General features: G+C 44.8%; 1 long non-coding RNA gene across 1 annotated transcript; it reads right to left on the bottom strand.

Moving 5' to 3' along the window:
- Nucleotides 1-1,010: 1,010 nt before the first annotated feature.
- On the bottom strand, nucleotides 1,011-5,816 carry LOC138487624 (uncharacterized). The gene is made up of 3 exons (XR_011274516.1): nucleotides 3,052-5,816; nucleotides 1,955-2,176; nucleotides 1,011-1,747 (listed from the first exon to the last, which is right to left on the bottom strand). It is a non-coding gene; the product is annotated as an uncharacterized lncRNA (long non-coding RNA).
- Between the last annotated feature and the right edge of the window lie 2,060 nt (nucleotides 5,817-7,876).

The raw sequence follows: 7,876 nt of genomic DNA, 5'->3' as shown, positions 1-7,876 counted from the left end.
AAATCCAAAAACAATCCAATCCCCAAACAATCCACTAAAAATCCAAAAACAATCCAATCCCCAAACAATCCACTAAAAATCCAAAAGCAATCCAATCCACTAAAAATCCACTCCCCAAACAATCCACTAAAAATCCAAAAACAATCCAATCCCCAAACAATCCACTAAAAATCCAAAAGCAATCCAATCCACTAAAAATCCACTCCCCAAACAATCCACTAAAAATCCAAAAACAATCCAATCCCCAAACAATCCACTAAAAATCCAAAAACAATCCAATCCCCAAACAATCCACTAAAAATCCAAAAGCAATCCAATCCACTAAAAATCCACTCCCCAAACAATCCACTTAAAATCCAAAAACAATCCAATCCCCAAACAATCCACTAAAAATCCAAAAGCAATCAAATCCCCAAACAATCCACTAAAAATCCAATCCCCAAACAATCCTATAACAATCCAAAAGCAATGCCACCCCTAAATAAATCCAAAAACAACGGATTACATCTGGCTTCCTTTTGGCTTAATGCACACAAAATGTTATTTAGAAATCCTTCCTCGTAGAAATCCAAAAGCAATGCAATGCAATCCCCAAATAAACCTTTTGAAATCCAAAAGCAATTAATGTAGTCACCAAATAATACTTTACAAATCAAAAAAACAAAGCAATCCCCAAAATATCCTTTAACTATATAGGTATTATTTTGGTTTATGAGCTGGAAATAAATTTAGGAGTTTAACAAAAATAATGTTCACTATAATCCTGAAAAGAATGCTTAAAAACACATTTGGTGCACTTTGTTGAATTGGGCTTTAAGTGCGTCACTGTGGCTTAATTGCTGCCCATTTCAGAGAGTTGCATTTTCAATTGCTTTTAGAACAAGAGTGATGACTTATTAGGTCACAGTCATTTAGGTAAAATGGCCATGAAAGTCAAGACCATGTAATGGCATATTAACTATATTTAAAAAGAATCGACACATTTTTTTTCTCCCACTATATTTATTAAAAAAAAAGGCAGAGGTTCAATCGGACACTGTGTACATAGCACAAAAACACGACTGTAGCAATCCCAAACATGGGTGCTTTACAATTTAAAAGTAAAGGGCGAGAGGGGACCCAGAACCAGTCTGGTGGGGTCCAGCCCAGGGAGCAAGGGTGAGAGGGGACCCAGAACCAGTCCAGGCAGTCACACGAGTATCAGTGACCAGCCCGGGGAGCAAGCGAGTCCATTGGGGCCCAGCCCGGGGAGCAAGCGAGTCCGGTGGGGCCCAGCCCAGGGAGCAAGAGAGTCCGGTGGGGCCCAGCCCAGGGAGCAAGAGAGTCCGGTGGGGCCCAGCCCAGGGAGCAAGGGTGAGAGGGGACCCAGGACCAGTCCAGGGAGTCACATGAGTATCCAGGCCCAGGCTGGGGTGCAACCAAGTCTGGTGGGGCCCAGCCCAGGGAGCAAGCGAGTCCGGTGGGGTCCAGCCCAGGGAGTAAGCGGGTCTGCTGGGGTCCAGCCCAGGGAGCAAGGGTGAGAGGGGACACAGAACCAGTCCAGGGAGTCATAAAAGTATCCAGGCCGAGACCAAAGAGCAAGGGAGTCCGATGTGCTCCCTTAATGCACAACTACACTTGTGTAGAAAAGACCAGATTTGGCTTCTTCTTCATCCGGTAGTTGCCAATTTTATTTTAGAGGGCTTTTCTGTACTCAGATGCAGAGAGTCCTGAACGTCCATTTCCTTGGCTTGTACATGGATACATTCTGAAATGCAAAAAAGATTGTGTAAAAAGTTTGAAGAGAGCAAGTAAAGTACTTCTAGTGAACAGGCAGATGTAAGGTGGTGTTCGGGGATTATGGATTATTTCTAGAACATGTGCCTGCCACAGGTTGACACATGGGTGCGAGAAACGAAGCATAGACAATGTGCACTGTACACCCTCTAACGTGCTTTCGTAATTCCATTTATACCTTGTACAGCCTCCTGTCGATGACGATACAATGTTAACCTCCCCTTTGCTGCCATCAGTAGTTCTTTGGTGAACAAAAGATCCAGCAGCTTGTTCAGAAAGTAACGTGCTGGGTTGTTAGTCTGTGATTTTTTGGCTGTCATTACAATCTCCCTCAACTTCACGGTGTTCACCTACACATCTCCAAACCTGCATTCCCATCTGTCCCAAGGGGTACTTTAGTCTGTGGACACAAAAAATGAAAAATTACTACATTTCTCAAAGCTGTCAATCTGGATCAAACCATGGGAATTCCTTAGAATTTAATATATATTAGTGGCACTTGCACTAAAAAACTAAAACAGTTTTTTGGCTCTCCGTTTATCTTGTTTCCCACTTCTTTGCATAATTGGTATACTGTGAGGAAATGACCAACCTCATGTTTCCCCATGTACTGTGCATTGGTAAAGGAGCAATACAAGCAAAACAAATAAAATATAGTACTGTAGGCAGTTGAGACTATTGGAACTAGTGTCCAACAGTATTCGTTCTGTTGGAACCACAGGGTTTGAAATGGAGGGGAGTAGGGGGCTATTTAGCCCTGCTTGTAGCCTTGAAGAGCCTGGTTAGCTTTACACCATGCATACCAAGAGCTACATTTGGCTCCCGGGCCAACTGATGCTGATCATGTATACCTATGGGAATTTAACTGTGCTTTTGTAACAATCTATAAATAAACCTTAGGACATCAGTATGACACTTGAAGCATAATAGATCATAAGTAATGGACAAAGCGATATGTTTGCATCTTGTGGAACGCTGCACTAGCTCCTGCTTATCAAATCCCGGACCGCCTTATGGGCCTGGGTGTGGGCATATAATGAGTGATGGACAATAACCAGTGAATACATGAGCCACAGTATTTGAGCTACCTTTTTCCACCCTCTGACACAGTCGTTTAGAAGCCCTATGGCTTCATAGGACTGTTGGGGTGGAGGGTTTGTGACTAGGGTGGAGAAACACAGAAGTCTACAACCAATAGCATTTGGAATGAGAAAAAACATTTATTTAGGTCATAGCGGCACCAACCAACTTTTGTATAACTCAAAGGCCACTTACCTCTGATGCAGTGGATGGACCAGGGTTGGGATTTGGATCGGGATGAGATAAAACTTTTTCTGTGGCTCCCGTCTGCCTCCTCTTTATCCACTGAAGGGCCAGTTCCACGCACTTCTCAACTGCTACCTGCTGGCGGGAATTCATTGTGTCCTAGTATGCTGAAATAATAGCACAAAAATTAATTACACATTTTAATACAGTAGACATTTTAATGACAATTACCAAGATTGCAATGCAGTTATTCAACGCAGTTATTTAAGCTTTCCATCATATTGTCATCTTATTCTATCGTGGCCCGATCAACCGTTCCCATTGTTGCTAGTCCATAATCGCCAAATGACGATTCCATGCTGCTCCCTCAAGACACTGCTCATGTCTTCATGTTCAGCATCTTGTCCACAATGAGCTACTCCTGCCCCATTTACGTCCTGGTGCATTTCTAGTCTGCCTGGCCTAGGATGGGACACGGTGCAATTTGACTGGTGGCCCAATAGTGGCCACGGAGCTTGGGGACTATATGGTGGTGGCAGCATGGCCTTACTGAGTTTGTCTGGCACATGTTATTTCCCCAGGAAAGGGGTGATGGAGATCGGTCAATAGTTTCCCAGAATGGATTTTCATATTTTATTTATATTGCGCTCGTACACAAGTGTGTCAGAGCGCAGCAAGGGAGGGGAACAGGGGGGAACAAAAACAGCGATCTTACTAGGCCCGGTGACATTGAGAACACGCAAGTGCATGGTAGAGGGGAAGGGGAAAAGTGCATGGAAAGGGGCGTGGGGGGGGCGTGGGATGCCGGGAGCAGAGGAAACAGAAAATAAATAAATAATAAAGGCAATAAACAGTGGTAGTGCAGCCAGCAAGTGGCAAGTGCTGGGTTAAAGAAGCAGATATGGTATGTCTGGTAAGTGCATGAAGAAAAAGGGGGTGGGGCCTGTATGGGTGCAGATACAGACCACAGATCAAGGGGCAGCCTGGAGGCAGTGCGGTTGGGTGGCAGGGTGAGCAGGTACCAGGAGGTACCAGGGCCCGGAAGACAGAGGGTGGGACAGGTGCACGGTGACAAGAGAGTACAGATCAGCAGGGGAGAGGGCGAAGGCAGAAGCAAAGAGGAAGGTCTTGAGGTGTTTCTGGAACCAGAGGTAGCAGGGAGGCTGTTCCAGAGGGAGGCCCCAGCCAAAGGCAGATCTACCCCCAGATCGCTTCTTTGAAAAATCACTGACCCTGAGGGTAGAGGAGCGAAGAGCTAGAGAGGGGAGGTATTTGCGGAGGGTTAGCTTAAGCTATTTAGATCCCAGAAAGCCTTGTGGACAATGCAGAGAGTTTTGAATGTAATCTTGAATCTACTGGGAGCCAATGGAGAGATTTCAGGGCTGGAAAGATTTTAGCTCCTGCCATTTATGTAGTATAGCTCCCAAACATAATCACTTCTTGGTGATAATGTGCCTTGGAATCCCAATTACGCATAGGTTATTAATGTAACCCCCTACAACCAAAACACTAATGCATAAACACATTTTTGTCCCTCACCACCTCCCAGGTTTCATTTGCGCAATGAAAACGTGGAAAGAGAAAACGGATAAACCTGACACTAACAGGAAGTACGCTAAGCCACCATTTTAAAAGACACTGTAGTATCATTCCGGGATGCAAAAAGCATGATGTATCACACATAAGTAGTTGTTGTAATAATGTTTTCATGCTGTTTCATCAGGACGCTGATACAATGACAATACAACCATTTTGTGGTGTTGGTGACAGCCATTGGTTGCAGAACTAATCTGCTGTACGTCTCGAAATGGCCTGACTTCATTTGTAAAGTACTTCATTTATCGCATTGCATTTCTTATATGTACCTGTACTTATTTAAGTGGACGCTGCCCCCTCCATCTTTGTGCTGCTGAAAACGTATATCTAGCTTCCCTGGGAGTTGTGGAGTCCCACAATTTGTTTAACAATCTTCTCTCATAAATTATGTCTTGTTCAACCAATCGGACGGGCTGCAAAAACATGCCGAGAGTGACGGAAATTAAGACTGTGTGCAGCCTTCTACTATCTTCACCTGCTCCCCATGGTGCTAAACATACCCCTTAGTGAACATTTTGACACCTAGCTTCGCACATTTTTATCAACGCTAACACATTTTTTTTATGTTGACTCAACTGTTGCCGCTTTCTCGAATTGCCCTCTCCCCCATGCCCCCTCTTCCCCGCAGAATGACTAAAAGTTCGACAATTCAACATTCGAAACGTTGAGATTAAATGTGCCTCTGGGGAAAAAGGTGTCTATCACTAAGACCTCCAATTTTCACAAATCAAACAACCGTACACACGAGGAATGGCCGGATGGACAAATAATTCTCCCAGGCAGCTCCCTTCTCCGAGGTCCACTCCACCCTCTGTTTACAGCAGCCGGCTCGGGAGCAAAGGTCAGAATGCATCTCTTGGGGAGCCGGAGGACAGACGTGCAAGCCGAGGGGCAGCAGAACACCCAGCATCGCGCACAGTTGATCGCGGGGAGGTGAAATTAAAGTCACTGGCTCCATGGTGGAAACGGAGCTGATTCATCCCGCACACCCCAGCCCTCAAACAACAAGGCGGGTATTTTAACCCAGCGTGCGGCTGCTGGAGCCAGTCAGCCTGCTATCAGACTAGAGCAGAAGCAGAGTTCAAAACACACAAATAAATGAGTGCACACTTAGCTTTTCAGCACTATTTTCCAGTTTTTGGGGCCCACCAGCACGGCCGCCGAATCTTCTTCCGCCGCCATTGCTGCCCACGTTGCCAGGTCCAAGGGGGGAAAAAAGCCGAATGCCCTTCCAGAACAAGCCCAAAACAGGCCGACTCCCATTGAAATAGGCCATAAGAAAGTGCGCTCGCTAAAAATACTATGGACATAACCTAATGTCTCAAAAGTAAGACATTTAACAGAATAGCATAACCATACAGAACACAGAGTGTTAAAATAAAAATGTTTTACAATTATCTGCTGCTCACCCAGCAAATTATTTATTTATTTGCATTTTTAAAGCGCCCACACAGCCCGTGGGCATCAAGGCACTATTACAGGAATTTTTTGTTTTTCACTTGCGTAATAGTTTTTATTTTGTCTTAGTTGCATATTTATAATGCGCTTAAATACCCAGAGATTTCTAAGAGCAATCCTGGGGAAGGCAAACACATTGCCGCTGAGCTATCCTCCCGAAACTAACTTCTCTCTACTCGGAAGCACTTTTTAAAACATAAAGCTCTCCCAGTGAATGCTATGCATACGTATCAATATGACCCATTACGTTTGTAAAATCGCAGCACACACTGACACACCCTACCAGGCCTCAACACTACTCTCACAGCCGCAGCACCAGCCACATAGCTACATGTACTGGTGCACCCTACCAAGACTCTGAGCTGTCAGAGAGACCAGATACGCTGCTGTACTTAATAAAGCAGGGTACTGAGCCTGGAGCATCCTGCGCATTACCCTTACTTAATACAAGAGCCAGGGATTAGAAGGAACCCTACTGGGGTAAGGGCAGGACACGCATTAACACAGGACCACTGGCATCCTTGTCCCGGGATTAACTGGGTGCGGTAGAACCTGACTCAATCCCAGATCCACGCCGGAAGCACTCCCACTCCCCACGCTGGCTTGACCATGACGTCACACTCATGCTGGTCTCAGGCATTCACTGGCAAGCAGACGCAGGTCCCAACACATCCCCCATTCATCCAGGAGAAAAGGAAAAAAGTTGACCGTGAGACGTTCTCATGCAGCACGCCAAGACCAGAATTCACAGTCTCACATCAGGCCAAGAGACCACTCACGCATGGAACCACATCACTTTTTGCATACAAACAGGCCAAGCCACAGAACCAGGACCTTGGAACACACTCCCTCAATCTGGGCACTTTATCTAACAATTGACATGGGGCATTAACACCATCCCATCCTACGTCAACAAGGAAAAACAAGAACCCCACTGGCCTAACTAATGGCAAGAGCACAGGACATCAAGAGTTTTGGTTGAGCACTGAGGAAAACACTAATGAGTTGGTCGATCACACCGACCACAGACACAGGACTCCTCAAGGTTCCCAAATTGCCTCCCCTTCCCACTAACCTAACCACTTTGTCATTCTCTCACCACCGAAAACTACCTTCATAAACGCGACATACATGCCCATACACACTGCAGCTTGATTCCTTCTTGTACCCACAACTCCACTCTAATCACTGCAGAGCTATGTAGAATGCTCTCTGTGCAGCCCACAACAACTCTACCCCCATTGCACACTACTCTCCTCTTGGGCTTCACCAGTGGCTCTCCTGATGTCCCATACTTGGTAGCTAAATCCAAGTTGAGATGTTAACTCAAAAATACTTTATCATAATTGCATGTTTCTGACATTTAGTATCTCTTGTTTCCAATTCTTGTATAAATCCTATTTAAGAGTATATCATTGGTTGTTCACCTAATGTGCCTAATCTGACTCTGTCCCACTGATAAAGCTACTGAAGAGCAAGCATTGACAAAGCCACTAAAGTCCTGTTTAAAACAAGCATTGGCAAAGCCACTGAAGCCACATTTAAATCAAGCAAGACAATGGATAGAGTGCTATTCCTATGGCTGCAAATTCATATACCCTGAAGATAAAGCTTAGTGACTGAGCATTATTTTATAAAGGAATAGTTAAGTGCAGTGGAACTTTTATTGCACCAATAAAATCCAAAATAAATATACTCTGCGAAATATTTAACCACATTAAAATCCTAAATAACTGCAAACAACGTTGAAACTAGGTTAGACATTCTAACATTTAAATGC

This window comes from Ambystoma mexicanum, chromosome 9, assembly GCF_040938575.1.
Source record: "Ambystoma mexicanum isolate Mex_15411 chromosome 9, UKY_AmexF1_1, whole genome shotgun sequence".
NCBI classification, from domain to species: domain Eukaryota; kingdom Metazoa; phylum Chordata; class Amphibia; order Caudata; family Ambystomatidae; genus Ambystoma; species Ambystoma mexicanum.
This window is presented reverse-complemented; position numbering and strand designations above follow the sequence as displayed.